The 26,356-nt window shown below is 41.8% G+C and overlaps 1 long non-coding RNA gene across 1 annotated transcript in view; it reads left to right on the top strand.

Moving 5' to 3' along the window:
* LOC129391594 (uncharacterized) overlaps positions 1-26,110 on the top strand; it is a 112,050-nt gene extending 85,940 nt beyond the window's left edge. The window contains exons 2-3 of the long non-coding RNA XR_008615996.1: positions 24,842-24,916; positions 25,918-26,110. This is a non-coding gene — a long non-coding RNA (uncharacterized lncRNA). The remainder of the gene's footprint in view (positions 1-24,841; positions 24,917-25,917) is intronic.
* Positions 26,111-26,356: the final 246 nt, after the last annotated feature.

The following is a 26,356-nucleotide window of genomic DNA, read 5'->3' as shown; positions in this document are numbered from 1 at the left end:
CCAAAAAAAAAAAAAAAAGTTATTACAGAATAATGGCTATAATTACTGTGCTGCACACTGTATCCTTGTTGCTCATCTATTTTATACATAGTAGTTAGTATCTTTTAATCTCATACTCCTATCTTGGCCCTTCCCCCACTTCCCTCTCCCACTGGTAACCACTGGTTTTGTTGTATATAACTACCATCACATTGTAATTTGGTGCACTTGAGTTATCTCTTTTCTGGTTGATATCAGAAAGAATAGAAGGAACCAGGATGGGCAAATCTTTAACAAAGAAGTCAACATCCATTCTTTTTCTAACCTTTGGTATAGTCACCCAGTAAATATTTACTAAATATCATCTGTGCCCTAGGGTCTGTGATAGGACTAGAACATAAACCAAAAATTAGATATTATTCCTCTCTTCAAAGAATTGAGAGCTCTAGGGGGAGAAAATGTTTAGAAATACTTAAAACCTAATGTGATACAGACATAGAAAACAAACTTATGGTTACCAAAGGGGAAAAGGGGTGCAGGAGGGATAAATTAGGCGTTTGGGATTAGCAGATACAAACTACTGTATATAAAATAAACAACAGGTCCTACTAAATAGCACAGGGAACTATATTCAATATCCTGTAATAAACCATAATGGAAAAGAATATGAAAAAGAAAGAAAACTGAATCACTTTGCTATACACCAGAAACTAATACAACATTGTAAATCAACTATACTTAAATTAAAAAAAAAACAACTAATGGATAATATGCTTTGGAGGCAGAGAATAGGAAAGATAAACTTCCTCAAGTATTTCCCTTGAGCTTGGTCTAGAAGAGTAAGGGTAGTCATGGAATATGAGGCTGCTGGGCCAGACTGAAGAACTTTGGTTCACTCTACTATGGCCCAAGGTTTGTTAATGCAGAATCCCTGGGAGCTGAATACGTCCTTGGATAGTTACAGAGTATCCATGAGTCACCTGAAATTTGGTGCAAACTCGGGTACTTACTTGTACTTTTCTTGGAAGTTCATATATATTGTCAGACTTGCAAGGGATCCTTGATCTGAAAAGGTTCAAAAGCAAAGCTGTAAATAAAGGGAAATCATTAGAGCTCTTTAAGTCAAGAAATGATATCTGATTTGCCTTTTAGAAATATAACTTTGTCTGTAGGATGGAGAAGAGATGGAGGGAGAGGCCAATGAAAGGGAAACCTCTTGGGGACCTGTTGCAGTGATATAGGTGGAAGGTAAAGAGGCCTTGCACTCAGGTAGGAGTAATGGAGATGGAGAGGAAAAAATGAACTTGAGAGCCATGTCTATGGCCATAGGACTAATTGAATATAGTGAATGATGGAAAGACAGTCGTCAAGGATGAGTTCTACACCTCTTGCTTTCATGACTCTGTGAAAGTTGTTTGGCCAAAGAGAGAATTCGTGTTTCATTCAATAGACACTACCAAGTACTGAATTCCATTTTGTTCTAGAACTTGTATTATGGAGTAAGTAAAAAATGAAGTAGAATAAACATGAAACTGAAGTAGAGCAGGAGGAGGAGAAAAAGGAGAAAGAGGAAAGGAGGAAAAGAGGAAGAGGAGAAAATATCCTCTCCTCTCAAGACCTTTTTAAGGGAGAGTCAGCTCACACAGGGTCTTATAGGCCATTATGAAACTCGGACTTTTATTCCAGGTGAAATTGGAAGCCATTGCAAGGTTTTCAACACAGGATTGCCATGATCTGACTTACATTTTAAAATGATCGATCTGACTGCTCACTATAGAATAAACTGTAGATGGATGGGACTGGAAGCAGTTAAACCAATTATGAGATTATTATAGTAATTCAGGTGAGACAGAATGGTGGTCAGGACCAGGCTGGTTTCATGGAGGGGATAGGAGAAGGAGTCTGATTCTAAATAAATTTTGAAGTGGGAGATAACAGGATTTGCCGACATGATTGTATTGGAGTGAAAGAGCCAAGAAAGACTTAGGTTTTGACTTGAACAGCTGGGATAATGGAGTTGCCATTGACTGAGATGCGGAATGCTGTGGGAGAAATATGACTGTGGGGAAAAATCAGTTCAGTTTGGAGTTGTTAAGTTTGAGATATCCACCCAGCATCAAAATGGAGATGTCAAGAAGGCAATTGGACACATGAGTTTGGAATTATGAAAGAGATCTGAAGATCTAAATTTGGGAGTTTGTCAGCATATTGGTGATACTTAAAGTCATAAGACTGGCTGAGCTCATAAGGATCTGAGTGTAAGTAAAGAAAAGAAGACCAAAGACTGGGGTACTCTTGTGTTAAGGAGTTGGGCAGAAAGAACTGCCCTTCTAATATTTCTCCTAAATGTGTATTTTCCTGGTTTTTTTTTTTATCAGTGCAGTACCCTGAGAGCAAGGGTTTGGGGGTAAGAAAGCCTAGGTTCAACTCCTAACTCCATTACCTATTAATATGTATGACTTTTGTCCAGTTGCTTTATCCTCAGTCCTTGGTTTTCTCATTTTTGAAGTGGAAATAATAAAGTACCTGATTCATATGTTTGTTATGAGGTTAAATGACATAATGTACATTTAAGGTATTTAGAATGGTGCTTGGCACACAGTAAACACTCAATAAATGTTACCTGGTATTATTATCTTGACTTTGCTTCCCGCTGTTCCCTGACACAGGGCCAGAGAACATCCATGCTTTGAGCCAGAGTCCCAGTAATACTCATGCAAACAATCACAAAGAACATGAACACTTTGAGCCTGAATTTTAACCTCAGTTCTTGTGCAGCTGACTGAGTTACTCTCTAGAACACTCGCTTTCTCTGTGTCTTAACTTCTTCTAAATCCCTGCTCCATCTCCATCACGCTCCTCTTTGATTAGGGTTTTCCTCATGTACCATGTCAGGGGATTGGTGTTATGACCTTGAAGATAGTTTGTTACTAAGGGCCACCTTCTAAATGCTTTGTGAGAGTATCCTGCTGCTCAGGATGGCAATTTAAAACATAAATCCTCAAACCCAGAATGAGATTATCTATTGTGATCACTGACTGAGATCCAGTCTTCAGAGCCTACCAACGTGGGTCTAAATCCTTCCTAATGGTCTCTTCTCTGCATAAATCTGGGAAGAGTAGCAGAAATGCAATTTCATTGTGAGACACAAGAGGCGAAGGCCCTGTAAAAAAGTTGGTAACTGTACGTGGCATATAGCGTGCAGCCATTCTTGTACTTCGTCATAAAAATAATACATGCATGTAAATTAAAAATAAATGATGACAAGCAAAGTAATATTGGAAAAATATAATTAAAAATACTGTAACAGCTGACATTAGTGGGTTAGAAAAAATGCAGCTACAGAAGACAGTTCTGAAAATAATGAAGCAATGGAGAATGAAGTTAATGAGATTGAGAAAATGAAAAAAAGACAATTTACAGTACTGTCGCACACACAGAAAATCAAAATATGGGCTCCAATCTGATGTACCCTTATTAAACAGAAGTACGTCTAGCCCTCTTATTTTCATCAAGGTACTGAATGATTTGGTGTGCTCCACTCATCCAGAAAACAGGTTGAATTATAAAAACTATCTTTTAGACATATCAGTAATCCTTGAAGATCAAGATGTCTTTATGCCCACCTGTGGTTCAGAAGCAACTTCTAAGCTGTAAATGAGATAAGCAAAGTAAAACCAAAAAGAAGAAAAAGTCCATTTGTTTTCTAAGTGTTTCTCTCCTAACTACAGGGCTCTGAACCTAGAGTGGGCATTCTATAAATCTTGATGACAAGGTGCTCACTTTATTTTTGTGCATTTTGAAGGCCTAACCTTAAATCGTGAAACAGATAAAGAAATTTGGGAAGAGAAATGGAACCAAGCTATGAAATGATCATGTGGAAAAAAATTCCCCCTTAATTTTTAGAAGGACATGCAAACCAGATTTTTAAGTAATTTTTTATATAATCTGTATTTCAAATAATCCATGCTAATTCACTTATTTAGCAATATTTACTGAGCATCTGTTGTTTTTATTTACTGTTGTAGGCACAGGGATAAAAAGAGGTATATAACATAGACTCTGCACTCAGTAATTTGGTACCTTCAGCTGGTAGAGGGCCATGCACACAGTCACCATGATCACTGTGCCATATGATGAAGGCTTTAGAGACTGCTCTCAAGGTACTGCAGTGGCACTAACATGGGAGCACTTGGGCTTTACAGCAGAGAAGACTCTTGAATTGTGACTAGAAGACAGGTGAAAAGTGCCAGAGGAGCCACTGGGAAGAGTAAAGGGTATTTCAGGCAGCAGAGGCCACATGAAGGTAAGAGAGACCTCAGCTCATTGACGGGCCAACACATCTCTGACTTGGCTCAGGGGGTTAGTGTGAAGAAGGGAGTAGCAGCAGAAAAGGCTGGAGACCTGAGTGTAGATCAGGCCATGAAAGACCATGTGTATCTGCTAAGGCATTTAGATTTTATCCAGAATGTGATGAAGCACCTTTGAACAATGTAGAGGAATGACATGAACGTATGAGAACAGAAAGATTACTCTGGCTGAAGTGTGAAGAATGGTTTGGAGGGAGTCTTACTGCAATTAAGGGAATGATCTAGCTAAGATGAGGATGGCAAAGCCTTAAATTAAACCGATAACAAGGATGGCCAAAAAGAGAAATTGAGAGCTATCTAAATGGTTGGTTCGAGCTATGAAGTCTAAATATATTGAAAGAGGAGAAGAATAGGCTTGCAGACTTGCCTTTTGAAGGACTAGGTAGTTGATGGAGTTATTTATGAAGATAAGGAGTTCAGGGGAAGGAGAAGGTTTGGGGTGGCAAAGGATGAATTTGGTTTTATACCTATTTATTTCAAGGGGACTTGGTAACACATGAATAAAGAGGCAGAGTACATATTTATGAAGTCCTTGAGAGAAAACTGCTCCAGAGCTTTAGATTTGGGGGGATTTAATATACTGACATGTAGTCCACCTAGAGAAGTGGATAGAGTTCTGTCCTCTGTGAGAAGAATAAAGACTGAAGACACAAATATGGGGCTAATGGAGAAAGAGGAATCATCAAATTGGATTTAAAAAGAGTAGTAAAGGAGTAAGAAGAATCCATAAGAGCAAAGAACCTCAAAAACCAAGTTATCTCTAGCCAATAGGCCCAGTAAAATCAGGACTCATTTTGTCCACTGAACCTGGCAACCAGGAAGTCAGTGGTGACTCATCCAGGGAAGTTTCTGTGATGGGTTAAGGAAGTGGAGACAGAGAGTGTGCCAACTTGAAGTCAAATTAGGGTCTAATTATTTCAGTTTTCTATTTTTTTAACAATTTTTCTTTTAAAATGAGAGTCATTTGCCTAATTTTTAAGGCGAAAGGATGGAACCAGTAGAAATAGAGCAGTTACAAGTAATGGGAAAAGAAGAGACAACCATTAGGGCAACATTGCAGAGAAAAGGAGGGGATATGATTGATTGCATAAGTGAAGACATGAATCTTCAGAAGAAAAGAGACACCTCTTATTCTTGAAGATGAAGGGAAGAAGATGGGAAGGAATTCCAGATATTCAGAGTAAAGTTTTCTAAGCTTTGGTTTACTTTGTAAAGAAATGCAGATAGTAATCATGACTATCTCATAGGAAGGGTTGAAATAGTTATGATTATTATTTCCATAGGGATGGCTGTAAGAATTAAATGAGATAATGCAAATGAAGTGCTCAGCACCAATAGTTATGAACTACTGCTGTTATAATCAGGTACCCATTTTCTTCCTGTCTTCTCCTCCTGACCTGGGCTGTCTCCTCACTGCCACCATTACACCCCCACCAATGCCATAACCACTTCCCCAGGATTAATCATACATGTCCTACAGAGAGAAGCTCAAGTTAGACATCCGTCATGAGAAAATCTTCAGCCATTCCAGTCCATGGTTATATTGAGTTCTTAATACATTGAGGTTTGGTATCACACAGGTTGACACTTAAAATTTTCTCATCTGTAAAAAGAAGGATTTAGTTTAGGTTATACCAGTTATTGGTAACAAATAACCCTAAATCTCAGTGACCTACCACAACAAAAATTGCTTTTCTAGCTCACACAAAGGCTCCTGGGGATGGGTGGGGCTCTGGGCAGCTGTTCTCCATGCTCCTGACTCTGTGATTCAGGCTTTGTGCCCTTCACCACTGCTAGGGTCTGAATGTTTTTGATCCCCTCCAATTCACTTATCGAAAATCTAATGCCTGAGGTGATGGTATTAGGAGATAGGGCCTTTGGGAGGTGATTAGGTCCTGACAGCAGATCCCTCATGAATGGAATTAGTGTCCTTATGAAAGAGACTCCAAAGAGCTAGCTTGTCCCTTCCACCTGTGAGGACACAATGAGAAGTCTGTGACCTGGGAAAGGGCACTCACCCAACTGTGCTGGCGCCCTGATCTTGGACTTCTGGCCTCCAGAACTGTGAGAAATAAATTTCTGTTGTTCATAAGCCACCCGGTCTATGGTATTTTGTTATGGCAGCCCGAACAGACTAAGACAACCATGAAACCTCCTCCACAATTGCTAAAAAGAAGGGAAATGGAGAAGTATGCTCCAGTTCTTTAATGCTTCTACTGATATGTGACCCACATCCCTTCCGTTTGCAATTTTTTGTTAAAGCATGCCACATGATCTACCTAAAGTTCAAGGGATTGAGAAATGCAATTTTCCTGGGTACTCAGAAGAGACGTGAGTCAGAAATATTGGTGAAAAGCAGGAATATCTACTACAAGGAAACTGACTAGATAGACTTTAAAGTTCTTCTAGATCTATTATCCCAATTATTTCATGTGTTTTCCTTTTCAGTAAGGTTGCAAAATACTTGAGTACAGAGGCTACACCAAATACAAGACAGTCAATCAACAGATGAATGACTGATGCTATTAAAATTTAAGGACAAAATGGATCTTTAGTCAAATTGCATCCACTGTCTCCAAAAATATATATATTAGGTTTTATTTTGAAAGTAAATAAGATATGTAGTCACTGTTCTAAAAGAAGTTTATCCTCTAATTGGGTGATAAATTAGGTACATTTTTGGAAACTACTAAGTAACGTATACACACGGGCAAAATAACTTAGTATCCTTGACAGTGGCAAGAGATGGTGCATTGTGGACCTGGGTACTTGTTTTTCTGAGCTACTGACATTTTACTATAATCCAAATGTGAGCTCTTTCAGGGTACTGCAGCTCCTGTGGGATAATGTTTTAGGTTTTATAGCTGTAAAATACAATTCACTACCTCGGATTTGCCTTGGCTGAAGAGTTAAGACAGAGGATGAGCTCATTTATAGAGTCAGCTGCTTAGGGGAGTGGCTAGTCCAGAGAAGGCTGAGTTTCAGGAGGGTCAGGAATCAGAACTCTCCCTTCATTCTCTCTTGTAATTTAAGAAGAATAACTGGGGTGGGGGGATGGAGTCCCTAGTGAAATTTTCAAACTTAAAAATTGTAACTAAGATCTTTTATTTGTAAAATGCCAACTGTAGAACCATCTTGAGAGGCCATGTGAATGGACAGAGTATATGTGCTTTCACGCATGACAATGAAAGGTGAGGCATGTAGGCAAGAAGAAATCCAAACTATATCTGGGATAGTCACCTGTTGGGTCTGTTGGGAAGTAGAGGTGGGTCTGAGAGTCATGGTTCCAAAGAAGTACTCCAGGTCCAAAGGCCATTGTTTTAAAGGAAGTTGTAATAAAAGCTTTACTCTACCCTGTACCAAATCAGGGAACATCCATCCCTAAAACACTGTACAACTTGCTGCCTCCTTTCTAAAAAGAAACAGTAGTAGAGAGGTCTCAACAAGAGGCCTGAACAAAAAGATCCATGCTGATCAGACAGTGAAACAAAATACCAGGGAGGATAAAACCTAAATCGGAAAATCATGCCAGGAGACAATGAAAGGATCTCCCTTAACACTTATAAGAACTGTATTAATGACAAAAACCAAAGAAAATTGGCTTTATATAAGCTTTTTTCTGATCTCAGTCTTCCGTAGATTATGAGATTGTGGGGACAGAAAGAAGATCTTACTCAACTTTGCATCCTCAGTGTGTAGCCCAGCACCTGGCATGTGGTAAGTGCTTACTAAGCATCAGTAGAATGGATGAATGAACTAATGGACAGCCTTACTCCAAGTGATAGGCTAAAGTGAGAAAAGGAATAATTAGGAAGGCCTGGTTTTAGTGTAAGCTCTGCTGCAGAGTAACCAGAGACCTTTCACAAGTCCCTTAACCTCTTGGGGCCTCAGTTATCTCATTGGTGACAGAGGGAGACAGGGCTGGATGACCTCTGTTGTGCCTTTGCGCCATGTTATCAGTGGTACCTGCATGGACAGTTGGCTCCGAAGCTATGGCAGGAAACATCAGGTATTTATGGGAAGGTCGACATCAAAGACAAATCATGACCTTCTATCTAAAGTTCTTTTTTGTCCTTTTTGAGCAGAGCATTGAACTAACTGGATGATCCTTTGTCTGAGCCAGGACAGTCATTCTTTTTGGTCCATATTTGCTATTTAAGCACAGAGAACCAAGTTTTTATTTAATTTTTGAATCTTAACTAACTAGTGCTTTTGATGTAGAAATATATGTTTATTTGTTAAATTGAAGTTAATTATATTATTATATTCTTATGTTTTCTTTCCTTAAATGTAAAAAATAAGGGAACTGTTTCTTCTAATTTCCCTCACCCATCTACTACAACCCCCCTCTTCCCAGAAAAAGTCTGGGTAGAAAATAACCCAGCTTATTAACCTTCCTTCTTCTTAGCCAGTAAAACTGTGTAAGAAGCACCTGGGATGGACTATATATTAAAATGCAGATCTCTGGGTATAGCTCCAGACTAATTAAATTAGAAGAACATCTCCTAATATTTGAGAACCTCTCTTCTTAGGCAGGCCATGAGAAGGAAACAACAACAACATTATGCAATAAGGTGATGCTAGGATGATCTCAAGTTAAGATGACATTTTAGCACTGCAGAATGATTTAAGTTATAGCAGAGAATCACAAGACAGCATCAAAGTGCAACAACCTGGCTTCCTTCTGGGCCTCCGTGCGTCACAATTCACTCCATCCTGGGACAGTTGCAGCGCTCTGATCTGGTGGATAGAAACAGGAGTGACTGCGCTGCCCGGATTTTAGTGCCAGTGAACAAAGACCAGCCACAGAAACTGCTCTGAGCGGGAACAGAACAATATTTATGTGGCTCAGAGTTGTTTATGGAAAAAGGGGTCTCTTTTTCATCTCTCTGACGTGACAGAAGGAGTTCCACAGCCAGGGGCCCCCAGAGTCAACTGTAAATTGTTTTGCTTGCTGTCATTTTGAAACAGGCAGAATGGAGGAATGTGGGGAAGAGCGTCTGTCTTTATCACTGGGGTCGGCAGCAGCATCTCTTCCTTCCTCCACCTCTTCTCGTGGTTCTAACATGCTCCCCAGGGGCAACTGGAGGATGAAAAACATTCACTTTACTCGTTAATTCTCTGGAAGTTAATTTGGTTTTACATACACATCTTAGCAAGGGTCTGGGACCAGGTGTGTGTTGGCTTCATCTCTGACACCATTAGAGTATGTTTCTGTCCTCTGCTCATTCATCTTCATACCATTCCCTCTGGGGAGATTTAATTCCCAGTTTTTAGAAAAGGCAGTTCAGTTCAAGGGACATTTATGTGGGACATTTTATGTGAAAGGCACTGTTCTGTGTACTGAATGGGGATATAAAAAGTGGCAAAAACCTAATCTAGGAGCTCGCAATTTGGCATGAAGTCACTTACAGAAATGACTTTAATCAAGGTAGATACGAACAGGAAGCTAGATGAAGGAAGGGATTAATCAACTAGCAGGATTTGGAAAGACTTGTTGGACTGGAACCTTTAAAGTAAAAAATGTAACTGGAGTTGTTCACACGGCATAGTCGTTCTAATAGCCCGGCCCTGGAGACTGCAGGTGCTGACTAGGTCAGACACCCAGAATTTGAGGACAAGTTCACAAAATAATTCCCTCTTTAACTGAAGCAAATAGAATGAACAGCAACAACAAAAAGACTCCCCATTTGCAGAAGTTACCCACGATATGTGGTTGGATCATTGTAAATAGGGCATCTCTTAAACTCTACCTAGATTAGACTTTCTCAAATCAACTTTAAAAAACCGTGGTCTGTAAATGTTAACTCTGATGTCATAACAGGAAAGTGAGGGGTCTGCATGGAACCCAGCAAAATGAGAGGAGGAGAATGAGAGTTTTTCAGATTTCATTTTAGGCAGTTACCCAAGAGAAGTTTATAAAATAGTTTACATATGTTGTTTAGCTCAATGAAAATAGTTCTTAAGAACTTCTGAGTCTCCTTGTCTTAACTGTAGGTTCAATTACAATTATGTAATATATATGTGTATATGTGTCTTTGTTCTAAGATATCAAGGTATGTGCTATCCAATATGTACAGGTGTTATTTCCAAGTATTACATATAGTATCTTCCAGATATTTTTCATCTACAAATGAAGAAACCAAACCAAAATTACCTATGAAGAGATCCCTAGCTACCTTAGAGGGGAAACATTAATATAGTGTATTAAATTTTTAGCTAACTGCAACATGGTTTTCCAGTGGAGTATAAATCTATACTTTCATGTACGTTTGTATCTGCCCAATGGATTGCCTGAGCTCAATTTCTTGTATCACATTAGTTCTATAACACAGGGGAGTTTCTATCTTTTTCAAACTCCTGAACAGTCAAAACAAAAAAAATAGAATTGCCTAAAGAACATGAAATTGCCAACAGTTATACATATTGACGAATCAAGAAGTTTGAGTGAAACTCATGAGAGCAATGAAATTCAGAGTTAAGGTTAAAATTCATTACTTAACACCCAAGGTGCCCTGCAGGGATCTCAGAGCTGTGGGTGGTCTGTTATTCCATATGTGCAGAAACTCTAGGCTGTGAGAGCGGATATTCAGAAGTTTTAGGTTTCATTTTGACTTTGTTCATTTGAGCAAGTGTACTGCTTCAGGTCAATGCTATGTTCAAAGGGTGTTGGTATTGGATGTGATGTGGTGGCCTCCTCCCTCCCTCCCTCCCTCCCTCCCTCCCTCCCTTCCTTCCTTCCTTCCTTCCTCCTTCTTTCCTTCCTTCCATCCTTCCTTCATTTCACATCTTAATAAGCTTTTTAATGCTGCTCCAGGGAAAACTAATGAAGCTGCCTTGGGGTCTTGAACAACGCCCCTGTGCATGCTGCACAAATTTCTTTTAGCTGCAGGTAAACCAAAAGTTATGTTAAGTGAAAAAGAAAAGGTAACAGCTGCTGAATTCTTTTTGCTAGCCCAAGGAGACTTTGTACTGCATGTTACAAGCTGATGGGCAAAATCTTAACCTCCTCTGACCTGTAAAGATAAGAAAAAAATCCTAAGCCTTTTTTCAGGGGTACTATGTGTTTCATAGTTTAAAAAATGTGGCAGATGATTTCTTCTTTTTTTTCTGTTATTTGTTAAGGAGAATGGTCTGGTAGTAAAAGAATAAATTGAAAGGAACTCAGGTAGAAAAGGTCTGAGTGCTGGGAATGTAATTTTACAAGACTCGTTTCCTTTACTCTGTGTTTTTCTCCTTGAAGGATATAACTCGATTTTATACTTTACTGTCTTATTAACAGAATGCATTTTGGAACCCTGCCACCGCTAACAGTATCAGAAGGATTTAGGGCTGCTGAAATACACTTGAAGATTTAATTCTGCTGACTTCAGCTTGGATCTGGAGTAAAATCTAACCATAGATTAAGTGTTTAGCACTGTATATTGGTGCTTCTGGTCATAAATACTCATGTCTATTTCTGTTTCAGACAGCTCTCCACAGGTTTCCCACTCCACATGGCACACAATGCTTGTTTCCCAAATGAGGTTATTCTCTATAAGGCTACCCCTTCTATAACTCTTTTTATAGACTCAAGCCTCTGCTCTGTTGAGCAATTCATTATAAACTCCCTGGTGCGCTTTGTGATAACAAACACTGGGTTACTGAGAAGAGCCTTCTAGAGAGGGAAGCCTGTATTTCCTTCCAGACAATATTTAATCTCATAGCAGCACTGACTAATAAAAGCAAAAGATCAATACAAAGCTGTATTGCTAGGATGAAAATTTACTAACACAGTCATTCATATCACAGGAACATCTGGTTAAAGCTTCAGGGCTCCCTTACTTTCTTAGTTATGATTTTATGAGTCTCTCCAGACTCCTTTTTAGGATTTTAGCAGGCATTTATAGCAGGCTGGACATTTTAATCTTTTTAATGTGGTTATCTGATCTCCGCTTGGCTTTCTCACACTGACTGGTCATCTTCTCCACTTCTCGCTTATTGCACTTGAATCAAGTTATGATAAGCTCACCCTGTAATAGCCCCCAGTCCTAAGCGGGTCTACCTTCATGTAAGTGGCCTCCTGAGCTGCTGTTTATGGTCATTTCTGTGAGGCACTGTCTTTAAAACCTTGGCATTTAGTGCCTTCTTCCTCTCCCCATGACTTGGAATACATAAGGACTATTATAAATCATATAGCCAGGCCTGTAGATACACTCTTTGCTGGAAGAGATTTCTAAGGCCTGAGGGGCCAAGCCAATGAGTTCTGGTTTATGGCTCTGAACCAGATGTACATGTATGAGGTTAACTGGTTGACGTGGTACCCGTGAGAATCTGACACATGGTCCGGATTCCTCACATGTTCCTCAACATGGTGGCTTAGTGGGGGAGTTTGTCCGTGGTTGAACTTTCTTCTTTGCTGTGTGTGAATCAGAATTTGGTTCCTTCAGGAGATACATTGATTTAAAAGTGGTAGGCAGATGGAATACTAAAATCCACAAGGTAATTCAACAAAATGATGTAAAGTACAGAAAGTAAACATAAGTGTAGTCTTACATCTAACCTTTTAACAAACAACAAACCTGGGTGCCATGATACTTGAGGGAGAGGAGAGGTAATATTTATGTTTATGCACCTACTGTGTGCAGGTCCCTAACACACATTGGCAAATTTAACTTTACAATGGTCTGAGGGAGACATTATTTGAACTAGGATTTATTTATTTGACACCCAGTATAATGCAGCCACTGGGCCAAGTGCTTAATACGTTTATTTCATTGGTCCCTCATAACCATCCAAGGAAGTAGGTTTTATTATTACCCTCATGTGACAAGTGAGGAAGTTGAATCTTAGATTAAGTTACATGCTTGGGCCAAATAGCCAGCAGGTAGCAGCACGAGGACCCTAACCTGATGTGTCTAACTGGGCTGCCTTTCCATACCATGAACGGCAGTACCTCAGTGACAGAAAATACATAAATAGAAACAAATTATTGTCTTAAAATCTTATAAAATTCTTTTGCCATTTTTCAATACCGCCAGGTCATCTACTTCTGTTGAAACAAAGCACATCAGACTCATTTCTAGGGCATATGAATTACTACAGATCTTCAGATAAAAGAAAGAACGCATCAGTTCACTTAGTAACACGTTTTCTTTTTTTTAAAAAAATTTTATTTATTTATTTTTGGCTGCATTGGGTCTTTGTTGCCGCGCACGGGCTTTCTCTAGTTGCAGCGAGTTGGGGCTACTATTTGTTGCGGTGCGCGGGCTTCTCATTGCAGTGGCTTCTCTTGCTGGGAACACGGGCTCTAGAGCGCAGGCTCAGGAGTTGTGGCGCACGGGCTTAGTTGCTCTGCGGCATGTGGGATCTTCCCGGGCCAGGTCTCGAACCCGTGTCCCCTGCATTGGCAGGCGGATTCTTCTCCACTGTGCCACCAGGGAAGTCCCAGCAACACATTCTTCAGAGGAGGAAATCAAAATACAGTTTTAACTTGATTACTTTGTTTTTTCTTACCTGTGTAAAGGAAAGTAGTCACAGATGTTCCCTCTCTCCTCCTTCAAGGATGCCCTGGACAGGCTGTGAACAAACCCCGTCCCCACTCCAGTGCCACCCCATTGTCGCCACAGGCCAAATAAAATGGAGACAATATTCACTGCAGATGGGGTAGCCTTGTCATGCATCCCTTCTCAGGACTGGCTGCCTGGCACAGAAGACGATCTAAGTAAAACGAAAGTGATTTTCAAAAGTGAAACTTAAGCCGTTTAGCAATCTGAGCCAAGCAACGCTTGTCTTGGACCCCCTGCACTTTCTTGGTGCCCATTAGTAGTAGCTCAGCTGTTCTTTGATCACTTTAATTAGCTCAGTTGTCCTGGATAGGACAGGAGGGCTGGATGCAGGGCAGGGGCTCTGGCAGCCCAGCATGCAGCACACCTCGAGTCTCAGAGACATTTCTCAGCTTCATTCTGAGGAATATTATGGGTCAGAAACACTCTGTCAGAAACACAGAGCAGTCTGCTCTGACAGCAAGAGTTTGGAGGACGAAGAGGGGGTAGAAAGCAGAGGAGAAGCCAAAGACAGGCAGGGCGCTCCTGGATAAAGAGACACGAGCTTCCAGTGAAAGAAGAATATGTTAGAATGGGCTTCTCTGAGTTCTGAACCTCACCCATCCCCTGTCACTGCCCAGGCAGTTGGTGGATGACACATTCTTCTTGGAACAGTGCCCAGTCTCTCCAACAGCTGTGGCCAGAAGGCCATCAGATCCAGGTCCTGGCAGCTGGGGAGCCTCCGTTCCGCCAGCTCCAGCCTTGAGGTACCTTCAGTACCGAAGACAGGAACACACAGATAGAGTTTCTGAGCGCTAGAACTTGACCACGGCTTCCAAAGACTGACTCACAAGGACACACGTATCATGCAGAAGGATTTTCTTTTTCTCCACCAAACACGTTGCCCCATTCCTTTTGTGTCTGAAGAAGGAAAGAAGAAAAACCAGCTGTGAGTTTCTCTCTGAGGGGCATTCTTGCAGGACTGGAAGTCCTCCTGTTGCATTCCTTCCATGAAGCCACATTAAGAAATTCTGTCAACAATATAAAGAAGTCCATGTGGGAAGTTCTTTGTAACTGCTATTTTTCCTGGGGTGGGGTGGTGGTTATATTGGGTGGAAGGAGCAGGGTGAGTACCCCAGGGCCTCTGCTGCTTTTAGCAAGGGGAGCAATGTCCGAGAGACCTCGGTAACAGTGAGACAGCCGACCTGGAGTTCTGTCTTTCTTGTAGCTTCCGTCATTGCATGGGGACTGAAGCTCAGATCTGGAGTCAGGCAGCCTGGGCTCCAATTTAGCTCTAACATTTAACCCTGAGAACATCTTTGGACAAGGAAGGTAAGTTCTCAGCATAAATGGACTCACCTGTAAAGTGGGAATAATAAAGCTAACTTTGCAGGACTACTAAATAAGATGATGTATGTAAAGTTCCTAGAACAAGGTAGATGCTCCCTCCGTGGGGTTTTTCATAATTTAATAAGAGTAACATGTTGCATTCACAATACTGACGTATATGCAGATTTCTCATCTTTTGCCTCTTAGAGGGAAGCCCTCGATCTGGGATCTTTCCAAGTGTTGGATACAAAAAGCTCCCTGTTCTGAGAAGTGTTGAAATGCTTCTTTTCCTTTCCCAGACTCTGTTTGCTCCACAGTGCCCTGTCAAAACATCTGGCCCCCTTTGTGCCATGGCTTTCCCTGTCCTATTAAAGCCAGTCTCCATCACGTGGCACTTCCTGTTGACCTAAACTTTTTTAAAATTATTATTATTCACCTTAACACTTGAAGATTATTAGAGCTGAAAGGGTGAAAACAGAAATGAAAGTTGAGCTTTTCTTTTCCAGCAGCTAATTTGATTCCAACAGCGCTGGGGGGAAAAATGTTTTTATTTAAGAATGAAGAAAGCAGTGATTATTTTTAAAAAATTCCCCACCCTGGCTCAAGATTAAGAATTCGAGAAAAGAAGGTAAAAGAAGGTTGGTGTCTAGCACAATATTCTCAGTGGACTAATGGGGTCATTCCTTTATCTGGAATATTCTCCCAATCAAGTGCCCACACATTATTACACAAACTCTGGTTTGTCTTCTGCTAGGAGAACAGAGTTTGTCAGGAATTCAGGGTCCTAGTGCAAAAGTGTACTGCTTCTTTCCCACCCTCAACCCCAGTGGTTCCTCCAAGATAAATTGCTGGAAGTAAAACTCTCAGTAAAGAGAAGGTCTGAATGGGGAACCTAAGAAATTTCACCGGCTTTTTTTTTTTTTTTTTTTGTCTGCACTGACTATCCTTTGCTGTGGATTAGGCCACTGCTTATTACAAATTCAAATCCTATCTATATATTGTTCATGGTTCCTTTGTGTCATCAGGAAATTAAAGTTTGCAGCTGGGCCCTTCATCTTGGCTAATCATGCGGACATAAAGTCTTTAAAGGCCCTCGAAGTGGCCCCTGGGGGGGCCCCACTCAACACTTCTCTCCGGCAGGACATTGTTCTTCAGCTGTGTTTTCATCCTCTGCCCCCTTTGGTTTTAAGCTCGCACTGCTTTGAGCCCCGGCATCAGACTGTCATGCGTCATTTTATCATGGCCAGTCCAACACCCACAGGAAACCATGTCCCCATGCTGAGCCCCGCAACTGGTTGGAACTGTTTTAAGGGTAGCGAGGACCTCCTCCGGCTTCTGGGGGTGGCATTCACATCCTGAAGATCCACACAGGGGGGCGGGGTGGAGCAGAATGGGATCCCTCACTTTACCAGCCTATGAGGGGTTTCCAGTCACACTTGCTCAGAGTCAAAAGATGGTAATTATTTGGAGCTGGGAGAGGGGAGACGGGGCTACAGCAGGGCAGCTGCCAATTTACCAGCTCCTCGCAAATTGATCTGATGCGCTACAAAACCCGAAGTCTCCTCTCAGGGATCATTTAATATCCGGCAGAGTTTACACCTGGTTTCTGAGATTCCCTGAATTAATTGAATTCTCATTAGAATACTTCCTGCCTTCTCCTTCCGCCCTTAACTGCGTAGGACCCAAAGTTCATAGTGGAGTGATGGCCTAACCAAATCAGTGTCCCTGGCCTCTTCGATTTCATTTCCCACACCACTGTGTGCTCTCCCTCCTCCCCGAGGGACCTCGGCTCTGCCATTCTTACAGGGGAATGGAGAAGCCTTCCACTTGCCTCCTTTCTGGAAGTCACCTTTATGACATTTTTACAAGCATCTTATTATTTGTGTCATCTTACATATGGCATTGAGTCTAATGTCCTTTCTTTTGTCTATTCAGCAATATTTTCTCCTTTCCAATGACCGTATTTTCTTCTGACATATCATTGGCTTTAGATACTCTGTTCCCTTTAGTACATTGGAAATTGTGGGTATATTTGTGTGGCACATTATCGTAAACATTCACTGTCCAGGAGGCCAAAAAATGCTTAAAAGTTTATTCCACACATATGCACTGTGCACGTACTGTACATTTGTAACCAAATCCACCATACATCCATTTTAAGATACAGTCTTGCCTTGTGTTTACCATCTGGGACAGTTCAGTGATGTAAACCATTTTACATATCTCCCACAAAGTTGTAACTATTTTATTATGTTGAGGCTAATTTGTTCTCCTTAAAGAGATCTCATTTCATTGCTGATTTGCCTTGGGATTATATCCCATTTACACCAGACATAGTCTTATAGTGACATCACCCTGGCTAGAATTTGGAAGGAAGAATGTTTATGGTAGGGGAATACTACACCATATAATCATCAGATTTCTAAGGCAGAAAGGTCCAGGAAGGGAAACACCAAAGATGGAGAGTAAGACTTCTTTTTGACTTGGTAAAAACACACTCATTCTACAACATTCAACTCAGGGGTCACTTCTGCTTTACCTCTTGTAACATACCTCTCTCCACCACTCATAAATCCCGTACCATTGTCTTCTAGCAGAGCACCTACACTGCTTTATGAACAAATTTATTTGCACACCTGCATCCCCATTCAACGACGGCTGCCTGAGATCAGGGAATGGGTCTAACTCAGAATTTTATGTTCCCTTCACCTAGGAGAGTAACTCTAGGTTGAATGAATGAATGAATGAATGAATGACTAAGCACATAAATCTCCCCTCTGTCCCAAACTAAGATACGACTGTTTCTAACACCAGGTCAGAGGCCAGGAAGAAGACTGTAATTGCCTGAGCCGTTCTTTCTCTCCATCTACCCTTCGCAAGTGTTCTCCAAGCATAGGATGCTCTTCCCAACCATGCAGTCTCCCACACAAACCCTTATTCTGTCCTCTTCATTTTCTGGTCTCAGCTTAAACGTTACTTCCTCAAGGAGGTTTTCTCTAATTCCCTAAAATTAATTTGGTGTCTTGGGCTATCCACTTACCATCGTGCCAACATGTCTTGCTAACACAGCATCACACTTGGAATCATCATGGGATTAGAGGGGCAGGCTGCCTTCTGCAGGCAGAAGAGAGCATGGGTCTGGGTGAAGCCAGCCTAGGGTGAGGAGGGGCCAAGGGAGGGAGAGAGACCAAGGGGCATGCTCAGTTCCTCCTTCCTCCCTCACCAGACAGACAGTTCACTCCTCCACCCCTGGCCCTGGGAAGAAGGGCCAGAGATGTGCCTTTGAATCCCTCCTGGGAATCCCCTTCTCTTTGTGGAAATGCCTTCTTCCCTCCCCCTGCTCCAAGCAGATGCTGATTTAAACTATAAATTCACTGTTAAAATATAAACTCCATTAAGGCTGAAAATATATTTTTTGATCCCCACTGTGCCCCTGAACCTAGCAGAGTGCTTGTCACACAGTAGCTGTAATAATTTTTTTTTTTTTTTTTTTTGCGGTACGCGGGCCTCTCACTCTTGTGGCCTCTCCCGTTGCGGAGCACAGGCTCCGGATGCGCAGGCTCAGCGTCCATGGCTCACGGGCCCAGCAGCTCCACGGCATGTGGGATCTTCCCGGACCGGGGCACGAACCCGTGTCCCCTGCATCGTTAGGCGGACTCTCAACCACTGTGCCACCAGGAAAGTCCAGCTGTAATAATTTATTGGGGGAAGGAGCAAAAGGAAGGAACCAAGGAAGGAAGCAAGCAAGGAAGGAAAACAATGTTTCTTCACCCCACACTCACTACCAACATCAGGGGTACTACCAGTATAGATCTATTTTAGATTTAAGAAAAGAAGATAGAAAGGACTGTCTTAAATCTAACTGATTTGAGAAAAATAAAGCAATAGGGTCCTCTCTGCCACGCACACAAACACACACAAACCTACAGGAGGCGTCGTTCCTATGCTGTAGGTTCCGGGTTAGACACAGAGCTGCCATCTCAGACACGTTTCCTAAGGGGAGAAGTGATTGTCTTTAGAGCCAAACTATTTAAAAGTTCAATGATTCTGGTGGTGCCAAAGACTTGACCACAAATTCTAACGTATTTTTATGTCTATTCCTATTGAGTATCTTTTCATTATTTTAACATGTTTTAAGCCCTCATTGAATGCAAGATCCCTACGCTGTGTGCCAGGAGTAGGCATGTACCTGAAACAGTCCTTGCTCTTAAGAAGTACATTACCTAGCACAGGGGACAGACAAGAAAACAGGCAATTATAATAAAGTGCAATTTGTAGTTCAGTGTAAATGCAGGAGGCCAGAGCAGACCCAGAACCTTGGAGACCAGAGACAGCTTTCCAGAGAAGGGGACACTTAAGCTGAAATTTAAAGTTTGAAAAGAATATGCCAAAGTTAGGGGGAAAGGAGTTCTAAGCAGATGGAATGACACGTGCAAATACCCGGAAGGGAAAAAAAAAATACGTGGCACGGACGGAAGTGGAAAGTATCTCTAAGATGCTCAGGGGACTGGTCTACCAGGGGGTGGGACTGTCACTTCTGCCCTTGTATAGAAAACAAGCAGCATGGTTGATCTAATCCCAGCTCAGGATTCCTGGGGAAATGCACTAAAATGCTAGAGCAAGTCCTTCCTCACCCCTAAGGAATTTGCATAAATTCTCTTTGTCCTGCAACCAGAGAAAGGCTGCTGCTCAAGCAGTTAAAAGTAGGCGCAAGGGGCTTCCCTGGTGGCGCAATGGTTGAGAGTCCGCCTGCCGATGCAGGGGACACGGGTTCGTGCCCCGGTTCGGGAAGATCCGACATGCCGCGGAGCGGCTGGGCCCGTGAGCCATGACCGCTGAGCCTGCGCCTCTGGAGCCTGTGCTCCGCAATGGGAGAGGCCACAGCAGTGAGAGGCCCGCTGTGCAGCAAAAAAAAAAAAAAAAAAAAAAGTAGCCGCAGGCAGAGCAGACCTAGGACCTTTAAATAAATGTCTGTGACATGTCACAGTCCTGCCTTTCAAGGACTCCTCCTGTGGGAGCCTGGCCTTTCTGATGTCTTCCACTCTTCTTTACTTCTATCAAACTTTATCATCTTTCTTACTTCCTTTGAATCACATGACATTTATAGCACATACCACTGGCCTCCCAGCCAACAGCCATCCTCTACTTTCTTCCTTGGTACTAGACCTCCTTGATGTTCACCTTCTTGGAGCTGGCCAGTCCTCATGGAAGGCTGATCTCCTCCCCAGCCCAAAGGAGGTGAATCTTGAATGATGTAAGTCTGCGGATCTACACCAAGTGATTGTGATGCAATCTTTCCAATTAGACACAAGGGGGCGTCTGTTGGGTTTTCTTGAGAAGGGATACAAGGCAGAGAAGTTTCTATTTTTTCTTCTAAATGTTGCCACCTGCATATGAAACCTGTGGTATTTGTATTGGGTCCATGAGGGAAACTGGCCCAGGAGGAAAACATAATGCTCTGAAGACGGCAAAGAAGAAAGAGGCGAGAGACTTGGTCCTTTCTTGTTTTTCCCTTGCAGAATTTTTTAAATTGGAAAATAGTTGATAGAGAGCCTTAGTCCTTGAAGTTATACGTGAACCAACCAGCCCTGGAACCATTTTCAAGAAAAGGAAACTGAGATCCCATGGGGTAAGAGATCTATCCTTGGCTCCATGGATAGAGAGCCATGAACAAAAAACTTTAACTTCACGTCCAGACTGTTTCTCACGTTTTGCCATGTCTATTCCTGTGGTGCACAGCTGCTGGTTTGCCAAGTCTCTAAGAAAGATTTCTACAGGTACTGATGGAGAGAGACCCACTAACTTTACGCCAAGTAAACAAGATAGGATCATGGAGAAGATATCTTTAGATAACTTGGCCATTCAGTGTCTCTCTAATTGGGTGTATGGAAATATCTATTCCCCTTCTCCTTAGAAGATGTCCTGTCTTCTGATTCTGTTTATTCATTGCACACCTACTTTGCTAAGCACTGGAGATAATATGGTGGGTAAAACAGACTATCCTGCCTCATGATCCTAAATTTAACACATCATCATTTTCTTGCTGCTTCTGTAAATTTGAACCTTCTTCCTAAAAAGGGAGAGAGACCGCAAGGTCAGAAAAGAGAAATAAAGAAGGAAGAGACCTACAGCTAAGGAAAGAGAGAAAAGTCTATTTGGTCTGAACCAGGCAGTGGGAGATGAGAAGGCTAAAGTGCTGGTCCCCTCTGATATGGCTTTGTCCCCAAGGGACCACGGGGAAAGGAGATTTAAAAGTTGTCTTTCCTTGCCAGGGTTTTGTTTGCTCCTCTGGGACAGGGATAACTTGGCTCACTTTTAAAGCTTTTGGGAAATAATGCAGCCTTAAGCATAGCTGGAAAGAGACATGCCCCAATCCCTAGAAGATGAGGATAGACTGAGTGTGAATGACAGGATCTCAAAGGAACTATTGTAATAGGCTCCAAGTTTAAGGTAAACAAGTTAAAATTTATATTTGGGAACTGGTTCCCTTGGGACTTCAGATTGCCTTGCAATTCCATTCATGGGTGGAATGTACCCTAAGGCATCTGGGAAACTCCTATTCCCCTCCTCTACTAGGCTAGAGGGACTGGGTCCTGGTAGAACATTGCTTGAGACCATCTCAGTGTTAAGATTGGTCTAAACAGAAAGATTCTCTTTGAATATTGACAAGTTTCCTTTGGTTGAATCTAGTCTCTTGATAATTCAGAAACTTACTACAACCTTTCTTGGGCCTCTCTACTGAGAAGTAAGAGGAGACATTTACCTGGACCAAAACCTAAGCAATGGTAAAATGTTGTTCCAGCCCCAGGATACTATAAAACAGTAGGTATAGGGTACCCTCTGCTCCCAAGCTAACATTTTAATAGGGATTAAATTACATGAAAATAAACACTAAGAGCATTCTTAAAGAGAAGTCATTAAAAAGAAGCCTGAGCATAGACGTGGGGAAGATGCCTTGCTTTGTAGGTCAGGATGGAAGTAGATGAGAGTGGATAATGGTGTGGTTACATGTTGTAGAGGTCAAGAGGGAAGACTCTGGAAACAGGCTACTAGGCCACTAACTAGCTCTGTGACCTGGACAGGTCCCTAGCATTTGTATCTTTCAGTTTCATCATCTGTAATGTGAAGTGGTGACCATCTCTGTCTCCTAGACTTTTTATGAGGATTAAATAGGTTAGTACACGGAAAACACTTAACACAATGCCAGGCATATATAAGCACATAATAATAGTTAGTGTTAAGGGATAAGATCTTTACTTTGAGCCAGGTGATGATCGTCTTCTCTTCCTACCACTGCCTCTGTAAGTCACCCTCCTTCTGTGGCACTGTGCCTTCCTTCAGAAGGATGGAGCCAAGAGATTCCTCTCAATGTATTGCTCCCTGCGACAACTTTGGTCTTTTTTTTTTTTAACATCTTTATTGGAGTATAATTGCTTTACAATGGTGTGGTCTTGATATCTGAAGAAGATGAAGGCATCAGTCATGCTGGGAGCAGGCATACTTCCTGACCCCTAGGAGGTGCTCAGTAAATATTTGTAGAATAGGCCAAGGTACCATGCTGGTGGAACAAGAGTAGAAATTGCTAAAACCAAAACCAGGAAAGAGAAATTATTTGATGCTCAGAACCTGAAAGGCAAGATAATCAGGGATCCTGTTCAAACCTCTAATAATTACAGTTGTTATTTATTCACTGATGGAGGGGCTAATGGAAGGGTGAGAAGAGTAGGGGAGCAGGACCATGGAAGTCTAGGGAAGATAAAGAACATGGGAACTGACATACATTGAGTACCTAATATGTGTCAGGCAATGAGCACATAGCATATTTTACTTTAAATCCAACACCAATCCTACCACATAAATATTATCATCCACACTGTACAGAGGTTAAATACCTTGTCTAAGATCACTCTGAGGTGAGCTGCAGAGTCAAGACTTAGTTCCACATGTGGGTGACTTCAGAGCCCTTGAATTTTCTGTTGCACCTTACTAACAGAGTTTTCTCTCAATTCTTCGGCATAAACTGGGATATTGAGCTGGAGGGCCTAGATATTCTATAATTCAACAGGATGGCAAGGGTGCTGAGGTATTCTTCCCTTTTCCTTAAGGACTGAATCATGACTTATTTAAACTTGGGCTCCACCCCACTTCCTGTCCCACCATCGCCCCACTTCCCAGCCCACACAGGTCCACATACTCCAATTCAGCTGTTTATGCCAGTAATTACACTTCCTCAACTGTAATTTTTCCAAGCTGTGAGAAAAATGAGCATTGAATGCATTCCTAACCTGCAGTATTTCCTCGGGTTCCAAGGCATGCTCAGGTTTACTCTGGATTCTGTTAACCCTGTCATACCCATTGATAAATACCAACAACCCTACCTGGTACCTGACCGCCATAATCCTCAATGCCACTGAGTGGATAACTGGGGGCATCTTCAAGGTCTGGTTCATATTCTTATTTGCCAAGACATGCCACGTTCAGTTAGGGTGGGCAAAGCTTCCTCAGAACATAGTAAATGGACTGAGACTTCGCCCTAGGACATTTCAGCCATCCCTCTCATGGTGGCACTACTTGGCCTTGTCTTCTGGTCTAAAACCAGGAGCCTGGTTTACACCTGGTTCTCTCATCCTCCTCTTTTCCTATCCTTTCAAAAGGCATTGGTCATTTAAGAGTCTTCCCTTTGGAATTCCCTAACTCCTGTAAAGACACAAAGCCGCTTAACCTGAGATGACAACACCTGTCTTCAGGCACGCAGGCCCCTCACCCAGCAGGGCTGCAACCCCAAGCTGCTAGGAGCTTGGTGAAGGGAGTACCATCCCTACACTGAGCAGTGATATGACCCTGAAATAGCCCCACCACCACACACTGGCCACTGGCTGTTTTAGTAGCAGTTCTTCTCTTGCCTTACAATTGTAATCCATTTATGTTACAAACATGGAGAAAGGGTTATCATGATCCAATGAAATGCAACGCCTAACATCAAATCTTGAGTAAGGGATGATTTGATAAATCAATCTTTTTTGGCTTTAAGTGCTCTTCCTGTAGGATTCCCATAGGGAAAAGCAATCATAAATAGTCACCCCTGGCCTTCATGGGCTTTTCTAATCTTATAACACAACACTGCACATGGTGCCCTGTCTCCTGCAGAGGGTCATGGTGAACACCTAGCCCTTGGGCTTGGCCCCCTTGCTCTGTATGCCATTATCAGAACTCTAGCTGCCAGATTCCATATGCTGCTTACACTTAAGTTTTCACATCCAGTTTCCTCACCTCTTTAAGTTTTGCCAAGCACATGCTTGTCTTGCCTTTGGGGGAATATTTAAGTGTAATATGTAGAAAGCTATAGTATCAAGAACTGTGTTGGCAACTCTACGTAGGGTTGAGAAAATTTACCCTATTACATCAAATTGTGGTTATTTTACAGACTGTCAACACCAATGCTTGATTTCTAATGGATGCTTTTCTTCCTTCAAGCTGGGATAAACTCTCCCAAACGCTCATTGGGGCAGCATTCCTCACTTTTCTTCCTTTTTTGCTTCTCTCCTGCTGTCACTATTGGGTTTAAACCAGATATACAGACTTGTCTGCTCGTTTTAGGACACTTCTTAATTCCCTTCACACTGTATTTTTCTTTCACAGCCTCCACCTATTATTTCCAAAGGGAGTCACCCCTCACTGAAGCCATGACGAGCTTCTTTTCCATTGCATTCCAAGGTAAGACTATTGAATTCGGCCTCACTTGGTATCTCTTAACTTTTGTCCTTGGCATCCAGACAACTCTTTGATTCTCAGGATGCTTGCTGCTGAACTTCCTGTCTATACAAACGCGCTTGGGGAGTCTCTTGCTCCGCTAGCCTGCTTTTTCCTCCTCCCAGAGCTTCCCTTTCCCTTTCCATGCCGAGCAATTATTCTTATTAATTATTCCAGCTAGCAGTAATTATCAGCAGTACATGCCCCAAGCCACGTTAATAACAGAAATCTCTAGGACACTGAGGAATCAGCTGGGGGGCTCCCTCTGCCTCTTGATTTGCCTGGCACTGCAAGTTATGCTCTCTGCTACTACCCATGCCCCTCCCACATGCCTCTGCTTTGATCTTATCCATCCCAAGTTGCTGCATTCTCCAGCCCTGTTTGATGGTGTGATAAAACAAGGGCAGCGTAATCTAGACCTGTGTGGTTATAAGCTCCATGAAACACTGGTGGCATGTGAAGCATCTGAACCTTGGCACAACTGAAAGCTGTCCTTAAGCAGACTCTAAAGCTGGGTCCTGAACCCTCTATTAATCCTTTGACCCTCATTTGCAACAGTTTTTCATTTGTATGTATTCTTACCCTTGGCTCATTTGTCTTGGCTGTCATTTGTAAGTAGTTTAAAATCTCAAAGGCAGGTTGCTGGTGTATTTAAAGGAATGCTCTTGTTTTATCAGAAAATTTTTAAAAAAATCAATTTGGTTTGCATAAAAGTCCAAGAAAGTTAGATGATTAAGGAAGTTCTTTTATGTCTACATGGAAAATTGTATGAATGATGGCCTTTTGAAAACTGGTGAACTGGCTCAATTCACCACAATATTTCAGAAGAAAAGGCAAAAGATAAGGAACAGAGAAGAATAGATAGAATCAGTTTAGAACAGTGCATATTTCTTCCCAAAGTAACTTCATGTACTAAAATGAATGTGTGTGCTTGAGAACTGAGATGCTGTGTTTCACTTGCACAGCTCCTAACAGCGACTTGGAAACAATCTGCCCATTGGAATCTTCTTTTAGTCCAAAACAACAAAGTTTGAAATATTTGGATATAGTGTCAACTCTGACTTACTACAATTGCAAACCATCAGCAAGTTTCCAGAGAGGTTGCAATGCAAGGTGCTAATTTGCAGATGTTATAGCAAAGATCTTATTACTAAACCACTACAGACCACATGTGGCAATGGCAAAAATCAGGTGGAAAAGAAAATTTTCAGCATTGTCAAAACAGTGCTTCTATGATGAACAACAAAAGAGGTAAGCTAAGTTTTTTTTTCTGTTTTTCTTCCCTTTTTTTTTTTTTAAAGACACGGGTGGAACAAGGAGGAATATGTGGAACAATCTGGAATAGATAAAATTTTAAAAGTGACTTAATTTCTCTGAAAGACACTTCAAAGAACAAAAGTAATA

Source organism: Physeter macrocephalus, chromosome 19 (genome assembly GCF_002837175.3).
Source record: "Physeter macrocephalus isolate SW-GA chromosome 19, ASM283717v5, whole genome shotgun sequence".
In the NCBI taxonomy this organism is placed as follows: domain Eukaryota; kingdom Metazoa; phylum Chordata; class Mammalia; order Artiodactyla; family Physeteridae; genus Physeter; species Physeter macrocephalus.
This window is presented reverse-complemented; position numbering and strand designations above follow the sequence as displayed.